General features: G+C 38.9%; 1 protein-coding gene across 1 annotated transcript in view; it reads left to right on the forward strand.

Moving 5' to 3' along the window:
• Window positions 1-16,233: 16,233 nt before the first annotated feature.
• Window positions 16,234-16,872, forward strand: part of strbp.S (spermatid perinuclear RNA binding protein S homeolog) — a gene marked incomplete at its 5' end in the record, with an annotated part of 58,330 nt that continues 57,691 nt past the window's right edge. Inside the window, 1 exon segment of the mRNA NM_001095795.1 lies at window positions 16,234-16,348.

The raw sequence follows: 16,872 nt of genomic DNA on the forward strand, positions 1-16,872 counted from the left end.
CTGGTCATGTGACTTGTGCCTGCACTTTAGGAGAGAAATGCTTTCTGGCAGGCTGCTGTTTTTCCTTTTCAATGTAACTGAATGTCTCTCAGTGGGACATGGGTTTTTACTATTGAGTGCTGTTCTTGGATCTACCAGGCAGCAGTTATCTTGTGTTAGGGAGCTGCTATCTGGTTACCTTCCCATTGTTCTTTTGTTTGGCTGCTGGGGGGAAAAGGGAGGGGGTTGATATCACTCCAACTTGCAGTAAAGAGTGACTGAAGTTTATCAGAGCACAAGTCACATGACTTGGGGCAGCATGGGAAATTGACAATATGTCTAGCCCCATGTCAGATTTCAAAATTGATTATAAAAAAATCTGTTTGCTCTTTTGAGAAATGGATTTCAGTGCAGAATTCTGCTGGAGCAGCACTATTAACTGATTCATTTTGAAAAAAATGTTTTTTCCCATGACAGTATCCCTTTAAGATCAAAAAACTTGACCCTATCTAAATACATACATATAAAACACCATTGCCATATCAAGAAAATGAAAGGATTTTTTTTTCAAGTTTGAGGCAATATCTTAGGGTAGAAAAAAGGTAACACAGGAAGCTGTTTAACATAAAAAATCCAACACCGCCTTACGGCGAAAGATAGAAGAAGCTTCAGAGCAACCTTATACAAAAGAAACCTGACACTAAAACCGAACTCTAACATGTGCTTCTAACCAAAGCCAAAGCAACCAGAAAGACAACCTTCAGACACCTGAGATTATCTGCCAAACATAGAGGAAAAAGATCCCATGTAAAGCAAATCCTGACGGCTTGTTCCACTTAGAGAGAACATTTTCTCTGAGGATCCTAAGTATGAAAAATCTGCCTGCTGAAGAGGATAGCTACCATACACAGGAATGTAGTGTAACTCATTCACTCTTCTAAAGGAAGTATTAGGGCTCCTTGTGTATCTATAACCACTCCTAAGTAACTGAAAGATCCCTCTCTTCAGCAGCTAAACAGCCCTTGACAAAAACACCTGTTCATGAGTTTTTGACTAATTTGTAATGTACTGCAGTACATGGGAATTCTTGTGCAGCATTGTATGACACATTTTTTCGAAATGTCTACAAGTGGTGAACAATGGAAGGTACACACTAAAATATAGGGAGGGAAGTTAGACATCATAATAAATAGGTCCCACATTGCAGTAGATAAAATGAGGAGAGTAAAGAGAGATCGGATAGATTTTATTTTTATTTCTTGAATCAGGATTCATTGATAATTCTTTTTACTGCTCTTGGGAATAAGCTATTTTTGCTTATAGTTTTTATGCTTTTAGGTCGTCTGTGACTGAGCGAATATTGGGCTTGTGCCCGATTAATAATTCAAATCCCGGTTGGCTTGGGTCACTGTTTGTGGCTTTAATTCTCTGTTTGCATCTGGCAGAATTAAGATCCGAAAATGATGGAGGTTTTGATGATTTTGTTCAGCAGTTCTCGCACTCTACAAAGTCCATTTTTCCTATTTTGTGGTATAAGTATAGGACCTGTTATCCAGAATGCTCTGTACCAGGGTTTTCCAGATCATGGGTCTTTCCATAATTTGGATCTTCATACTTTGTCTACTAAAAATCATTTAAACTAGTGATACACTGAATCCAGGATTCCGTTCGGGATTCGGTCTTTTTCAGCAGGTTTTGTCCGAATCCTTCTGCCTGTATGAACCGAATCAGAAACCTAATTTGCATATGCAAATTATGGGCAGAAAGGGAAATTGCGTGACTTTTTGTCACAAAACAAGGAAGTAAAAAATGTTTTCACTGTCTTCCCCCTAATTTGCATATGCAAATTAGAATTCGGTTTGGTATTCGGCCGAATCTTTCGCAAAGGATTCCGGAGAATCTATATAAAGTCGATTTCTTAACAGAACTTCTTTCACTGGCTAAAGAAAATAAAAACAATTTATACCTCTGTCCATAAATATTTGTTCTGGGTTCAACCTACTCTTGCAGCAATTTTAGCCTTTAGTCTAAATATGATGTTTGTTTATGGTATGCGGCTCAATAAAAACTGTATTTTACTGCTGTGGTTTTTTTTTTTTTATCAGTCTGAAATATACAAACAAAATGATAAATAGTTGGTTTTGATACAATTGTGGGATGTGTAGCTTTCCAAATCAGTTGTTTTTTGTGCATATAGCAATTATATAGATATGTTTCCCAGAAACAGAAATTGTACACAAAACTCCTGTAGATTTAGGTTAGCTTAGGACCTGGAAATTCACATTTTTTCCTAGTTACACAAAGTGTTTCTAAAGTGAAAGCAAATAAACTGTTAAAAATTGCTTGTCTGTTATATGATTTTATGGAAAATCATGCTATAGGTATAATACTGGTACCAATTTGAACATTGAACATCACTAACTAATGAGTTACGGTCACTCCTGTTGTATTTCTATCCTATCCACAACTCCATCCTTGCTTTGCCCAATTATATCCAGGTCATTCTCTGGTCCATCTTTTTCTTTTTTTTGGCCATAGATGTAAAGATCCGATACGAATCGAGGATTCAAACGATATTCGGACCGTGTGTGGACAGTCCCGACATTTTTCGTCCTGTGGAGATCGGTCGTTTGGTCGATCGGACAGGTTAGAAAATTTCTGTCAGCTGCAGGTAATATCTCTGCGTGTATTGCCGATCGTACGATTTTCAGAGGGAGACTGTCACTGGCTTTAACTATCATACGATTGCTGTCAGGGGCAGAACTGCTGATCGGCTGATCTGTTCTTACAACTTTATATTTGATCTAAATGGTAAGACTTTGATCTTTATGGTTAGTGGCAGGTTGGGAGATGGGAAAGTCCGATCCTACATTGATTCGTACGATCGGATCTTTGCGTCTGTGGCCAGCTTTAGGGCTATAGCACAGCAGGAGATTAGTTGCCCAATCTAAATCGCTTCTAGCACAGATAGCTAACCATCAGTGGCATAACTAGTGTCCTGGGACCCCCTGCAAAAAAAAACTTCAGAGAGGCCCGGTGCACTCCAATCACCATCTTCCCATTTGATTCCTGTCCCGCCTGCACCCCACCCATGTCCTGACCACGCTCATCCTGACTTGGCCCATGTCCTGCCCAATTGCTACACCCTTCCTTGCCGGTAAGAGAGCGTAGCTGGGGCGGAAGTTTTTTTTTTTTTTTTTTTTTTTTTTTTTAGCTATAGAGGAAGCAGACCCCATAGTCCAGGCCTCCTGTTCCCTAAGCTCCCCTGCGACTGTGGGGTCTGCTTCCTCTATAGCAGGGATCCCCAACCTTTTTCACCCTTGAGCCACATTCAAATGTAAAAAGGGTTGGGGAGCAACATAAGCATGAATATAGTTCCCGAGGATGCCAACGAAGGGCTGTGATTGGCTATTTGGTAGCCCCTATGTGGACTGGCAGCCTACAGGAGGCTCTGTTTGGTAGTACACCTGGTTTTCATGCAACCAAAACTTGCCTCCAAGCCAGGAATTCAAAAATAAGCACCTGCTTTGAAGCTGCTGGTTGAGTGTATGGCGGGTGATGGCCCTATCGGCAGAAAACTTGGATATCGGTCGGCTTGTTGATGAGGCTACTTTGAAGGTACCCAAACAGCCAATGTTAGTGCTGAATTGTCAGATATATAGGTAGAAACAATATAATTCTACTTTTATATGACGATTTAGTACCAACATCCATTTCCATCAAGTTCAAACTTAGTGAAACCAGTTTAGGGTAAGGGCACGTTTCCTCGTGAGGTGACTTCGGCAAATGAAGTGCTCCGAGTGTGATGTTCCATAGGGAAGTATGGAATATTGAGAAAAAAGATGTATAGTGGGTTTTTCCGAATTTTTTTTTTTTAAAAAAAAATGCAGAGTATATTAAAAGTATAAATTTATTTATTAGGGCAAAAAGGCAGAATTGCCTAATCAGAAACCATCATTAAAAGGCTTATACAACAACCAATCATAAAACCAATCACATTTGTGAAGGTGTAGTAACTCAATCTAACAAGACCAACCTCTTTCAAAACAGCATACCGTGTGGGTGAAACATACAGATATACATATATACATGTCTGCACATAAGTGAAAACCAGGGAATGGGGAAAAAAACTATTTATACATGAAATATAAAAACGGATAACTCAAAAAGGGTTGATTTAAGCTCAGAGAATTACTAAAAATATCTTTAGTCATATATACAGTATGGGTGAATTTACAATACTGTGTGTTAGCAGGAATCATTTAAAGAAACATGTTACATCAAAGTCACTATTGAGGCCTAAGGGTTTCCTTGTTTGAAGATAAAAGATCCATTTTGTTTCTAAACAAAGTAATTTTAAAGTGGGATCCCCTTCCCTACTGACACTCACTACTTCAAAATCAATTCCTATAGCAGAAATTTTTGTAACATCACTTCCATTACAAATCTTTAACTATTCAGCTACAATGGAGTCTGTTTTTTTTTTTTTTTTTTATATCTAGGACAAGTTCACTGATGGAATTCTTAAAGGACCAGTAACATCAAAAAATTTTTAAAAAAATTCGTTCGTATACATAAAATAAACACCAACACAAATTTTACTTTTTAATTGCAAAGCCTTTATTAAACAATAACTTACTGAAACTCCACTTCCGCTCTTCTTGAGAAAAGGCGACAGGGCGACCATCCATTCTGCAGCAGTTGATTTCTCCTCCCTGGCTATCTCTCCTGGCTGTGCTGCTCTGCCGGAAAGATGGGGCAGCACTTCTTAACGATGCACATGTCGTATCCCCCAGCCCACGGTCGTCGCCATTGCCTTCCAGTTGCTCCCCATTTCCCAGCATTGCTCCTCCATCTCTCCCGGCATTTTTTTTCTTCCCACACCCCCCACATTGCGCTGCCCCGTCTCGCTCCTCCGCCAAACGAAGTCTTATTCCCTCTTTCACTGTTTCAGTGCTGCTCCAGTTTATAATTCTATTTCTGTGTCAGTGCTGGGCTGGCTTTATCTAAAGTAAAACCGATTTACTAAAACGTATTTCTCCAGTGTGCAGTAGGTCTTGCCGTTTCGCACAAAGCACGTGCAGTTCTCATCCACGTACTGACTACATTCGGGGGTTGTTACTGGTCCTTTAAGTGGACGTGAAGTCTGTCCCACATATTGAATGTGGCAAGAGATACATTCTAGTAGGTAAACCACTAAAGCTGTGTTACAATTAATATATCACCTTACTTCATATTTCCTATTAGTAAGATGTAATTGGAAAGTTTTAGGTTTTTTGACATAGTTATAAGTAAGGCATTTTTGGCTCCACATTTGAACATGCCTGTTGTTTTCAACCAGTTAGATTTATGTCAAGTATTGAGTCCAACGTTTGGTCAGTTCTAAATATATTAAGATTCCTTTCAAAGATTTTCTTTCTATAATTGAATTGAGGACTGTATTGTGTTATGAGTTTATTTCTTTGTGTAGTAATATGTACCACAGAATTAGGTATTTCCCCTGTATCTTCATTATTGCTAACTGGTTTATATTTGTAATCTGCATAGTGGGTCCTGTAACAGGTATTTTATAAATACTGAGCAAAATCAATTCTCATTTGTTTATATAGCATCAACATATTCCACAGTGCTTTACATTGACGTTATTTTTCAGGTAGAAATATTTGGTGTTTCTGTCTCAAATTTTACAAATCTTTTAGTTTAGGGTTTAGATGTTTTATTGTTTAGATTTGGTTCACTTATACATCATAGATAGCTGATGCCTATGCTTAAGATGACCAACCATGCCCAGGATTGTATGGGTCATTCAGAGAGGGCTATTGGTAAAAACGTGCAGAGGGAGCTTTATTTCTCTTTTAGTAACATTTCACTGTGTAACCCTTGACTATTGCTACATGATAAGACCCCTGTACGTTTAATAATATACATACATGCACACAGATTAAAAGTAGGGTCTTCTCTACATCAATATAGAATTTGGGACATGTGAAATGCAGATAACTAAAGACTGAATAAGGTTATGATAAGGATCTATTCATCATCTTGATCTCTGTACTTGGGGGCACCATATGTACAGACTGAATATTTAGTAAGTACATGTTAAGTGACCATGTGATGCATTTGGGCTCTTATAGTAACTACATTATGGTCCTCTTGGGAACTAAGCCCCTGGGCTACATATAGCCTGAAGCAAACATTTAATAATTGCACATAAAGCTTTTATATCTATTTAAAGGAGATGGAAAGGTAAAATTACTGTGGGGTGACCAAATGTTAGCCTCACCTCCCAGTGATAATTGATTTCCTGAGATGGCGGGTTGGAGCTATTTCTGTAGGAGCAATTTTCTTTTGCTTCTTCAGTCTTAGGTGGGGCCCTGAGTTGGGTGCATGTGTAAAGTAGAGTGTTTTGTTGCTTCTAAATTTGGCTTTTCATCCTACTGTGCATGTGCAGTGTGGCCAGTCCTATCGGACTGGCCCCAGACCCCCTCCCACGATCTTCTGGGCTCCCCAAAAAAAACTAATGGTCCTCGTTGGACTGTGCGCATGTGCATATGTGCTGCTGTTCACGCTTGCGCGCTGGGGGATCGGTGTGCATGTGGGGGGGAGCCCCAGCGGTTTGAAACCCGTTTGCCCCCCCCAATGTCCAGTCCGACCCTGTGGCAATCTGTGCAATTTGTGTTACTGTACGAACTATAGAAAGTTTTAGGAAGAAATGGATGGTGGCGTTTATCTCCTACAGAAGTGCCCCGGGCCTAACATTTTGGAAACCCCCCTCTCATTCGGAAATATACCTTGAATGATTCCATAAATCTATAATCGCCCACCTTTTGTTCCTCTCTGATTTTAAGTTCTCCATTAAAGATATACTGACGCCAGAAATGATCTATCATAATATTGCCTTTGAAAACTACTTATAACTTTGCCATGAAGTATTTGCACATGGTAACTTTTAATATACTTTCACATTTTAAAAAGTAGTTTTTTTGTGTCAGTATCACTTTAATCTGTATTCCTGGTTAATAATAAGTTTGTCTAAAGTTAGTTTTTAGTTGTTTCTCTGTGTCATAGCACAAATATCTTATGACCTGATTATAAACTGTTTTCTTTTTTAGTTGTTGTTTTTTTCAACATTTAACAAGTAGGCAGGAGGTCAGTCATTGCAGTTTATTCTGATGTGTGTGTAGTTTCTTTTAATGTGAATAATAGTGTGAAGGAAATTGATATGTCTGGGCATATAGGATCTAAAGTTTTATTGTAGCGTGGAATATTTTGTGTTCAGAGTAGACTATAAGCAGTGCTTATAATAAATAATATTGTAAATTGCTGTGTAACTTGATGGCTAAATAGCAATAAATGGTGATAATTGTGGGTTTCTTGAAATGCAATGTAAGCATCTGTTTTGTCCCTAGCAAAGTTTAGAATCCGGACTTAAAGCAACAGTAACACCAAAAAATGGTAGTGTTTTAAATAATGTAATGTTGCACTGCAATGGTAAAACTGTCACGTTTGCTTCAGAATCTCTACAATAGTTTATATAAACAAGCTGCTGTGTAGCCATGGGGGCAGTCATTCAATGTTGAAAAAGGAGAAAAGGCACATGCTACCCAGCAGATAACAGATAAGCTCTGTAGTATACAATGGGATTCTTCAGAGCTTATTTATTTTTTATTATTATTATGTATTTATATAGCGCCAACATATTGGGTAGCACTGTAGAGTAAATGTGATTATACAACTTAATCACATGAATTATATACATAGAACATATGGAGTTACATACATCACAATTAATACAGGTACAAAAAGGTGAGGAAGGCCCTATGCATAGGCATACAGCCTAAAGGGAAGGGAGTAATACACAAGGTGTGGGATTGGGCAAGATCGAATTAAGTGGGTGAGAAATGTGGTATTGTATGTGGTGTGGCATTTGGTAGTTAAGCAGAGTGAGGGTAGGCTTCTCGAAAGAAGTGTGTTTTCAGAGATTTCTTGAAAGCAGAAATGTTGGGAGAAAGTTGGACAGACCGTGGGAGAGAGTTCCAAAGGAGGGGTGCAGCCCTTGCAAAGTCTTGAATGCGAGCATGTGAGGAGGTAATGAGAGAAGAGTTGAGTAGCAGGTCAGTAGAGGAGTGTAGTAAGCGATTGGGTGAGTATATAGAGATGAGTTCAGAGATGTAGGGTGGGGCAGAGTTATGAAGTGCTTTGAAAGTCAGTGTCATCAATTTGAATTTGATTCTGAGAGGTAACGGAAGCCAGTGCAGGGATTGACAGAATGGTGTGGCAGAGGAGGAGTGGTTGCTGAGGTATATGAGCCTCGCAGCAGTGTTCATTATGGATGGGAGAGGTGACAGTCTCTGGAGGGGAAGGCCAATTAAAAGAGAGTTACAGTTGTCTAGACGCGATATGATGAGAGAGTGAATAAGAATTTTGGCAGCATCTTGGGTGATAAATGATCGTATTTTGGATATGTTCCTTAGGTGGAAGTGACATGATTTAATAAGTGACTGGATATGAGGAGTGAATGACAGGGCAGAATCTAGGATAACCCCAAGGCACCAGGCCTTGGGTGTGGGGGTGATAGTGGAATTGTTAACTATGATGGATACTTCCGGTATGTTACTGGTGTTAGTTGGAGGAAAGAGAACCATTTCAGTTTTAGAGAGGTTTAATTTAAGGTAGCGTTGTGACATCCAGGTAGAGATAGCGGACAGGCAGGAGGAGACGCGAGTTAGGAGTTCTGGGTTGAGATCAGGAGATGAGAGATAGATCTGAGTATCGTCAGCATAGAGGTGGTAGTGGAAACCATACGAGTTGATTAATTTGCCGAGGGAGGAAGTATAGAGAGAGAATAGTAATGGTCCCAGGACAGAGCCTTGAGGAACTCCAACAGAAAGAGGTAGGGGAGAAGATGATACTCCATTGGAGGAGACACTGAAGGAACGATTGGTGATGTAAGAAGAGAACCAGGGCTGTGTCACGAAGGCCAAGCGAATGGAGGGACTGGAGAAGGAGAGGGTGATCTACAGTGTCAAATGCGGCTGAGAGATCAAGCAGTATTAGTAGTGAGAAATGATTGTTGGCTTTAGCGGTTAAAAGGTCATTAGTTAGTCGAATCAGGGCAGTTTCCGTGGAGTTTTGTGTCTTAAAACCAGATTGTAGGGGGTCCAGCAGGTTATTGTCAGAGAGGAATGAGGTTAGTCGGTTGTAGACTAGGCGCTCAAGTAGTTTAGAGATGAAAAGTAGCAGAGAGATAAGTTGGAGGTTGTCAAGATTGGAGGGATCAAGAGAGGGTTTTTTCAGAATGAGGGTGACAAGAGCATGTTTTAGTTGAGAAGGAAACAGTCCAGTTGAGAGCGAAAGATTATATAGGTGAGTTAAAGCGATTCTGACACTTTTTTTTTTTTTCTATCCTGCCTGTGGGTTTCTGCATCCTGTCAGCATGGCTACTGTGCTTTTTTTTCTTTAAAACGATGATTCTCTTACCTAAACAAGGCAATCTTCAGTTCAGCCTTTGAGGTATCCATGTTGGATAGTCCATTCAGTGCTTCCTGACGACAACGCCTCCTGCTGGAAAAAAAAACTGTAAGAGCCAATCCGACGCGTCTGCTTGCTTGAAGAGATTCTGCCCTTACTGCTTCGGGCGCGCGTGACGTCATCACGCATTGCGCCGCACCATGTGACATCGCCGGCCAATAGGAAACGCCTGCTCCGGCTTTCCTTTTAGAGAGACCAGCAACTGTTGTCACATGGGAGGGTCACGTGGTCGACTTACGCAGGCTCAAAGTAAGGGCAAATGAAGCTCAAAGCTCCTCCCATGGATGACGTCATCCAGCCACACTGAAAACAGGAAGCAGGGGAGAGAAACAGTTGGAGACAGTCGAGTAGAAAAACTGAGTATTGCATTTACTGTGCAAAAGAAAACTCTAAGGGGAAAATCTTTTGCATGACCTATAGGTAGGTTTAGATGAAGTATTATTTATTTATTTATTTATTTTTTTGGTGTCAGCTTCTCTTTAAGGCTTTGATTAGACAAGGATTGGTATTGCGGAGAAGTTTTGAGGGAATTGGATCAAGCGGGCAGGTGGTAAGGTGAGAAGAGGCCAAAAGCTTTGAGACTTCCTCATCAGTGACAGGGGTGAAGGAGCACAGGAGAGATTGGGGAGTGTGGAGGGAGGGTGGTGGAAGTCTAGGGGGGTTGAGTAGTGTAATGTCCCTTCTGATAGTGTCAATTTATATATTGTATTGTATTTATATAAAATATAGTTGTGTATCTAAACTATAGCCTTGCCAGTGCTGGGTGGCGGTATATTATATTGCCATTCATATAAAACACTTTAATTTTTTGGTGCTAATGTTCCTTTTAATAGTGTATTACGCAAATATATTCGAAGCAAAGGTTTATGCTGAAATTAATCTCTGACCTGGAAATTCGAAAAAAAAAGTTGGTTGTAATTCTGAATATTACATTGAATATTTTTTTTTAGTTCAGGTAAGTTTGTTTGAACATACATTACACAGGTATATAGCATTTTTACAGCAGTAGATGTGCCATATGTATAACATTCATACGTTTTATACATCCTAAACACAAGGCTGGTTTACATAAGAGGTCAAACAAACAATTATACATCCTCTTAAATCCATAATTGCCAGATCTTTATACAATGTTTGGATGTACCATTCCTTCTGGCTATGAGATCTTCCACCTTTTGCAAGTCTTGGACTGCTTTTTCCCATGCCTGATATGTAGGGGGGGAGAGATGCCTTCCAATGAAACGCTATAAGCTTTCGGGCCAGGAAAAATAACTCATTAACCATTTTTCGGGCTGGGGTCGTCAGTGGGGTGGGGGGGGTCCATACACAATAAGTACCATTTAGGATCTAGCGGGAGTTCAAACCCTAGTAGTTTCGTTATATGAGCCTGAATGGCCACCCAGTAAGTGTGCAATTTGCTGCAGGACCAAAATTTGTGCATTAGCGTACCCTCTTCCCTCTCACACCTCAAACAGGTATTCGGGAGCATTGGGTTAAGCTTGTGATGGAGGGTTCTAGTATAATAGGCCCTGTGTACAAAATATAATTGTTGAATTCTAAACTTGTATATGGGGGAAATAGCCAGAGGGGATTGGAGAACTTGTTTCAATTTGTCATCAGTCATTGGGGCCACATCATTTTCCCACTTGTCTCTGGCCCTTAGAGAGGTTTTTTGATATACACTGAGCTGCAGAGCCTTGTAAAAGAGATATATTTTGCGCCCGGATTGTGTCTGCTTAAACATTCTGACACAGGTGTGCAAGGCAGACGGTAATTATTAGGCTTAAGAGCCTTTCGTACAGCCCCAATGATTTTGTGATAGGTAAGCCATTGAGAGGAGGGGATGGCATACCTTTCGTTAAGGGTGGAAAACGAGACCCCTTCATAATCATCCCAAATTTGGTCCAGGGTATATATCCCAGCGTGTAGCCATGCTTTGGGGACTCTCAACTTATCCAAAGGGGTTAGTTTGCTATTATACCACAAGGGTGTTAGGGGATCCAGTCCCACCCAGTCCGTGAGGTGGTATACCCTGTTAAGGATACCTTTTTGGTGTATCAGCAGTGGATTGTGAGCGGGCCTAGAGTTTTTCGGTGCTACAGTTATGATGGAATGTATTGGGGGGAGTTCTGTTTGCAGTATTGACTGCCCAACTGATATAGTGCCTCCTCAGCCGAGGAGTGCAGTAGTGTCCATAACTGGGAGAGCTGTGCTGCCAAATAATACAGCTGCATATCAGGTAGCGCTATACCCCCCCAACTCCTTTGGCCTGTATAATGTTGCCAAGGCTAGTCTATTCCTAGATGGTCCCCATACAAAATGTCTAAATAAAGATGCTAGTTCTGTGAAAAAAGAACCCTGTATCCTAGTGGGGGCATGCCAAAGTATATACAGGAGTTTCGGGACTATGATCATTTTAATAATCTGGATGCGACCTGTAGGGCCCAATGGTAGCCGCTCCCAGGTTTGGGAATATTACATTGAATATTACATGAATATTACTTTTCATGTTTTGGAAATAATAATGTTTAGTTAGAGGTTAGGAAAACTGGAATATAGAAAAAGCCTCCCGGTGTTTATCAATATCAAAGCTAATGTCAGAGCCAGAAAGCATGCCAAAGTTTAGCGCGCATTCAAGTATGGTGGAAATTACATGGACTTGCCTTGACAAAAATAACACTGTGCTGGCAGCTCAATTTGCACAATAGATTTTTTTAAAAAAATTTTAATAATTACCTGCCACCATCGTAAGAAATGTGGCAACTCCAACTTTTTCACTCTGAATATAAATTAGAAGGTAGTGTTCTAGGAACACCTTTAATGTATCATTAAAAGGGAAATAAAATTGCATCGTCCTATCTTTTTTTGTAAAAGTGAACTGTGAAATTTAATGTGCAGTAAGTTTCATCTTTTATCCAACATAAAATAGATATAAACAATTATATTCTCCTGGAAAATAGATTTTTCACATTTTTTAAAATCTATTTTGCATGGGGTGGATGGACTTTGCCAGGTAGGAGCCTAGTTTTCTTTAAAGGAGAACTAAAGGTATAATCACTTCACTGATTCTCTGGATTGGTGCTTCAATTAGCCAAAAACTGCACCAGGGTATTTCTGCAGAAGCTCATTCACTGCAATCATCATCCGCTTCTGTCTTTTTATCCAAATTTGGCTTTTAGAGAATGGATGTGGAAAGCAGAGTCCTCAACAGAATTTTTTCTCTTTTTCTATAGTTTTTTAATTACTTGTGCCTCTTTCCAGCTTTCCAATGGGGGTCACTGACCCCATTTTAAAAATAAATATCCTTTAAGGCATCAAATTTATTGTTATTGCTACTTTTTATTTCTCATCTTTCTATTCAGGCCCTCTCCTGTTTATATTCCGATCTACGGTAATCTATCATTCAAATCGATGCATGGTTGCTAGGGTGATTTGGACCCTAGCAATCCGATTGCTGAAATTGCAAATTAGAGAGCTGCTGAATAAAAAAACTAAAAAAAAAAAAACTCAAACCACAAAAATAATTCATTTTGCTAATTTGCAAAAATACTTTGTTACACCATCATTTTCACTTCTGGGAAAAATTAATTCAGGTATGACCTGTTTCTATTTGAAGGCAACTCTTCAAAAACATTCAAGCAGCCTTTTAACATTTTGGTGTTATACAGTTATGGGACCTGTTATCCAGAATGCTTGGGACCTGGGTTTTTCCAGATAACAGATCTTTCTGTAATTTGGATCTTCATAGCTTAAGGCTTCTAAAATCATTTAAACATTAAAAATACAAAATAGACTTATTTTGCCTCCAATAAGGATTAATTATATCTCCGTTTGGATCAAGTACAATTTACTGTTTTTATTATTATAGAGAAAAATTTAATTATTTGGATAAAGTTAAAAGTTTATTGGAGATGGCCTTTCCATAATTCAGAGTTTTCTGGAATTTTTGTGTTGATTCCACTGCACATCCCAACTGAAGAAGCGTTTGAATCACTCAGGGTTTCTCTGATTGGTATTCTCTTGATTTATATTGGGTCTACTGTGAAACAGACTGCAATAACTAATTACATATTTGATAACGTGTGGGGTGCCATCTTGCAAGAGTTTGTTGAACTCTGGGATAGCTGGTCTAAACCAACCACCAGAATCCAGTTTTATTCATCTTACCTGTGATTTGATGCTGTTTGCTTTCATGCCTTTTAGGCTGAGTACTAACAGCTAAATAATTGAAAAAAAAAATCCACTAATAATACAAATGAAGACCTACTGCAAATTTTTCAGACTATCCCAATTAACTAATTGTTTTTTAAGGTGAACAACCCCTCTAATGCCATACGGTCCTAATTCAGTGTCTCTATATACGTGTTGCTGACCTTTGCACCACTCTACACCTAGGGATCGGATTCTGATCCAGAATCCTTCCACTTTGGTAGCACTATGCAAAAAGGTTGACATTCACTTTAATTATATTATATCTGTAAAATGTACTTAATGGTTTCTAATTGGTCTTTATCTGTTTGATTTCACATTTTTCCTGTTATTGGTCCTGTTGAAGCGAGGGTCCAAATTACCCTAGCAACCATACATTGATTTGAATAAGAGACTGGAATTTGAATAGAAAAGGCCTGAATAGAAAGAGGAGTAATAAAAAGTAGCAGTAACATTACATTAATAGCCTTTCAATGAATTTTTTTTTAAGATGGGGTCAGTGACCCCTATCTGAAAGCTGGAAAGAATCATAAGAAGAAGGCAAATCATTCAAAAACCATTAAAAACTAAATAATGAAGACCAATTGCAAAGTTGTATATAATTGGTCACTCTAACATGCTAATAATTAACTTAAAGGTGAACCACCCCATTAATCTTCCTAAATGTTTTTAGAAGAGAAAACTACAGTATTGAGGGGGAACCCCACACAGCAGACAGTACTCTGGCTGGAATCAAAAATAGGATTAGATTTAAAATCAGAACTTTATTATATAATCATGATTATACTGTTATTAAACTTTTTCTCCACATGCTTTTCATAGCACCATATGTTAAAATAGAGAAGAGGTTTCACATTAGCTGCACATTTGTAGAGATGAGAGCCCCCATTTCATCTCTGGCTGCCAGGTTTTTTCCACAAATCTTCATTTTCTTGGAATGGCCTTTCAGCTGAAGGTCACCCATTGTGTTTTAAACTACAGCAGGATAGTTTGTATGGGATTCCAGCTGAATGGAATTCCAGCTACTGACCAGTTTGGTCTGTATGGGACCTGGGGGTTTCCAGATAATGGATCTTTCTGTAATTTGGATCTTCATACCTTAAGATTACTAGAAAATGGTGTAAATATTAAATACACCCAATAGGCTGGTTTTGCTTCCAATAAGGATTAATTATATCTTAGTTTGGATCTAAGATAATAGTAAAACAGTACAAGGTACTGTTTTACTATTTCGGAGAAAAAGGAATTTAAAAATCAGGGTTATTTGAATAAAATGGAGTCAATGGGACAGAGCTTTCTGGATAACGAGTTTTCGGGTAATGGCTCCCATACTTTTACTGTACATTTATATTGTCCTTATTTTCGCCACATTGAAGGGATTTTGTTCTGCCACATTATGGAAAATCCTAAAATTGTCATTTTCAAGGCCATACATGCCCAGGTTATTATCTGCGGTTAGAGTTTTTGATTTCCTCTGATGTGCAATGCAAAGGATTAGCATATACATATTTTAAAAGGCAGAGCATTTTTTTGGAATGCATAAAGATGCATTCTTATTTCTTCATGGAATGCAAAGTATACCTTCAAACCATGCCAGATGTAGAAAAGCAACAGAGCACAGTGCTGACACAGCAATGCTAACAATGCTTTTGTTTACACAGCTTCAGACAGTCCAGTAATGAGAGCTTACCTTATTATGTGCCCATAACACAGTTGGCACAAGTGTCTTCTGTTTGTTTTGCTTTCTAATGTGGGTCATTGATGCCTGGGGTTACACTGAATGGTTGAATTTACCAAATGAATGAAACATCTTTTCATCTGAAATGATGTAACTATGCCTTTACAGTAGTTGAAGGATCTGACTATTTATATTTGACATTTAATTTGTGTTATTGTCATTTCTCAAAATGTATTCCTTTGTTTCCTTTTTTTTAACCTGTCAGCATTTCTTCCAAACATTCTTATGTTTTTTTTTTTAATAGCTTTTCCATTTGTGATGTTACAGTCTCTTAAGTTTTCCACCAAAATGAAACTGAGAATGTGTTGACATTGAGATGGTGAAGTAAATGTCAAGCAACAAAGCAGAATTTTTTTTTCTTGTAGAAAAAAAAACAATGCAAATACTGTACTAAAGTGGTCTTTTCCTGTCTTCCTTTTTTCAGTTATCTTATTTCAAAATTAATGACGCAGAATGATTGCATCTACATCTTTTCATCCAATATTCCCACTTTTGTCAATTGCCATAAAAGAGTACTCCTATATTGTATTATCCCATCTGAACATTTAATTCAATTAATGTTGTCAATAATGTTTTTTAATAATATCAACATTGTTTGTATCTTTTGCCAACAGTATATGCATTTCGTGTATTTATCTGAATGCTTATTGTTCAACTCACAGGCCACATTATGGCAGGTTTCTAGTAACTGTACACAGCCACTTGTGAACTGTACTTAAAATAACAGTTGGTCATTTGGGACATATGCTTACCCTCTTATATTATTTTTGTTTCTAGTGGCCAATGGATAACTGTACGTACCTCTAATTCAAAGCAGATCCATCAGATAACTCCTTGAAGTCTGACAGTGTGAAATACAGTGTGCAGAATTTAGGAAGGACATTGCATAAAGTAAGTTCCAATTTTATCTCGATATTAATGATTGTGATATTTCTTCACTGGTGTAACTACCGGGGGAGCAGGGGGTGCGATAGGGCCTGCACCCCCTCAGGGCCCCCCGGCAGCTTGCGCGCCACTGACTCCACTGATTCTGGGACTCCGGCGGCAGAAATAATGGCGTACGGAGGGGGCCGGGGGGCCAGACTGCACGTCCCGCGCCAGGGCCCGCCCCCTTCTAGTTACGTTACTGTATTTATTGTATGAGCTTAAAAAATTGTGTGGGTGACCAGAAACCATATTTGGAAATTAGTAGTTGCTACTTTTCTAGGCTTTGTTCTGGTTGCAGAGTTTTCTGTGCGCTCATAAACTCATAAACAGAAAAAAAACAAAGCAACAGCTTCTAAGCCCCACTTGCTTATCTTTGTTTTTCTTATATCAGCTATACACTAATTATCATGTACACCATATGCATTAGCAGATTGTTGCTTTGGTTTTACCTTGTTTACTTTATAGCACCTATCTTTACACATTTCTTT

This window comes from Xenopus laevis, chromosome 8S (genome assembly GCF_017654675.1).
Source record: "Xenopus laevis strain J_2021 chromosome 8S, Xenopus_laevis_v10.1, whole genome shotgun sequence".
In the NCBI taxonomy this organism is placed as follows: Eukaryota; Metazoa; Chordata; class Amphibia; order Anura; family Pipidae; genus Xenopus; species Xenopus laevis.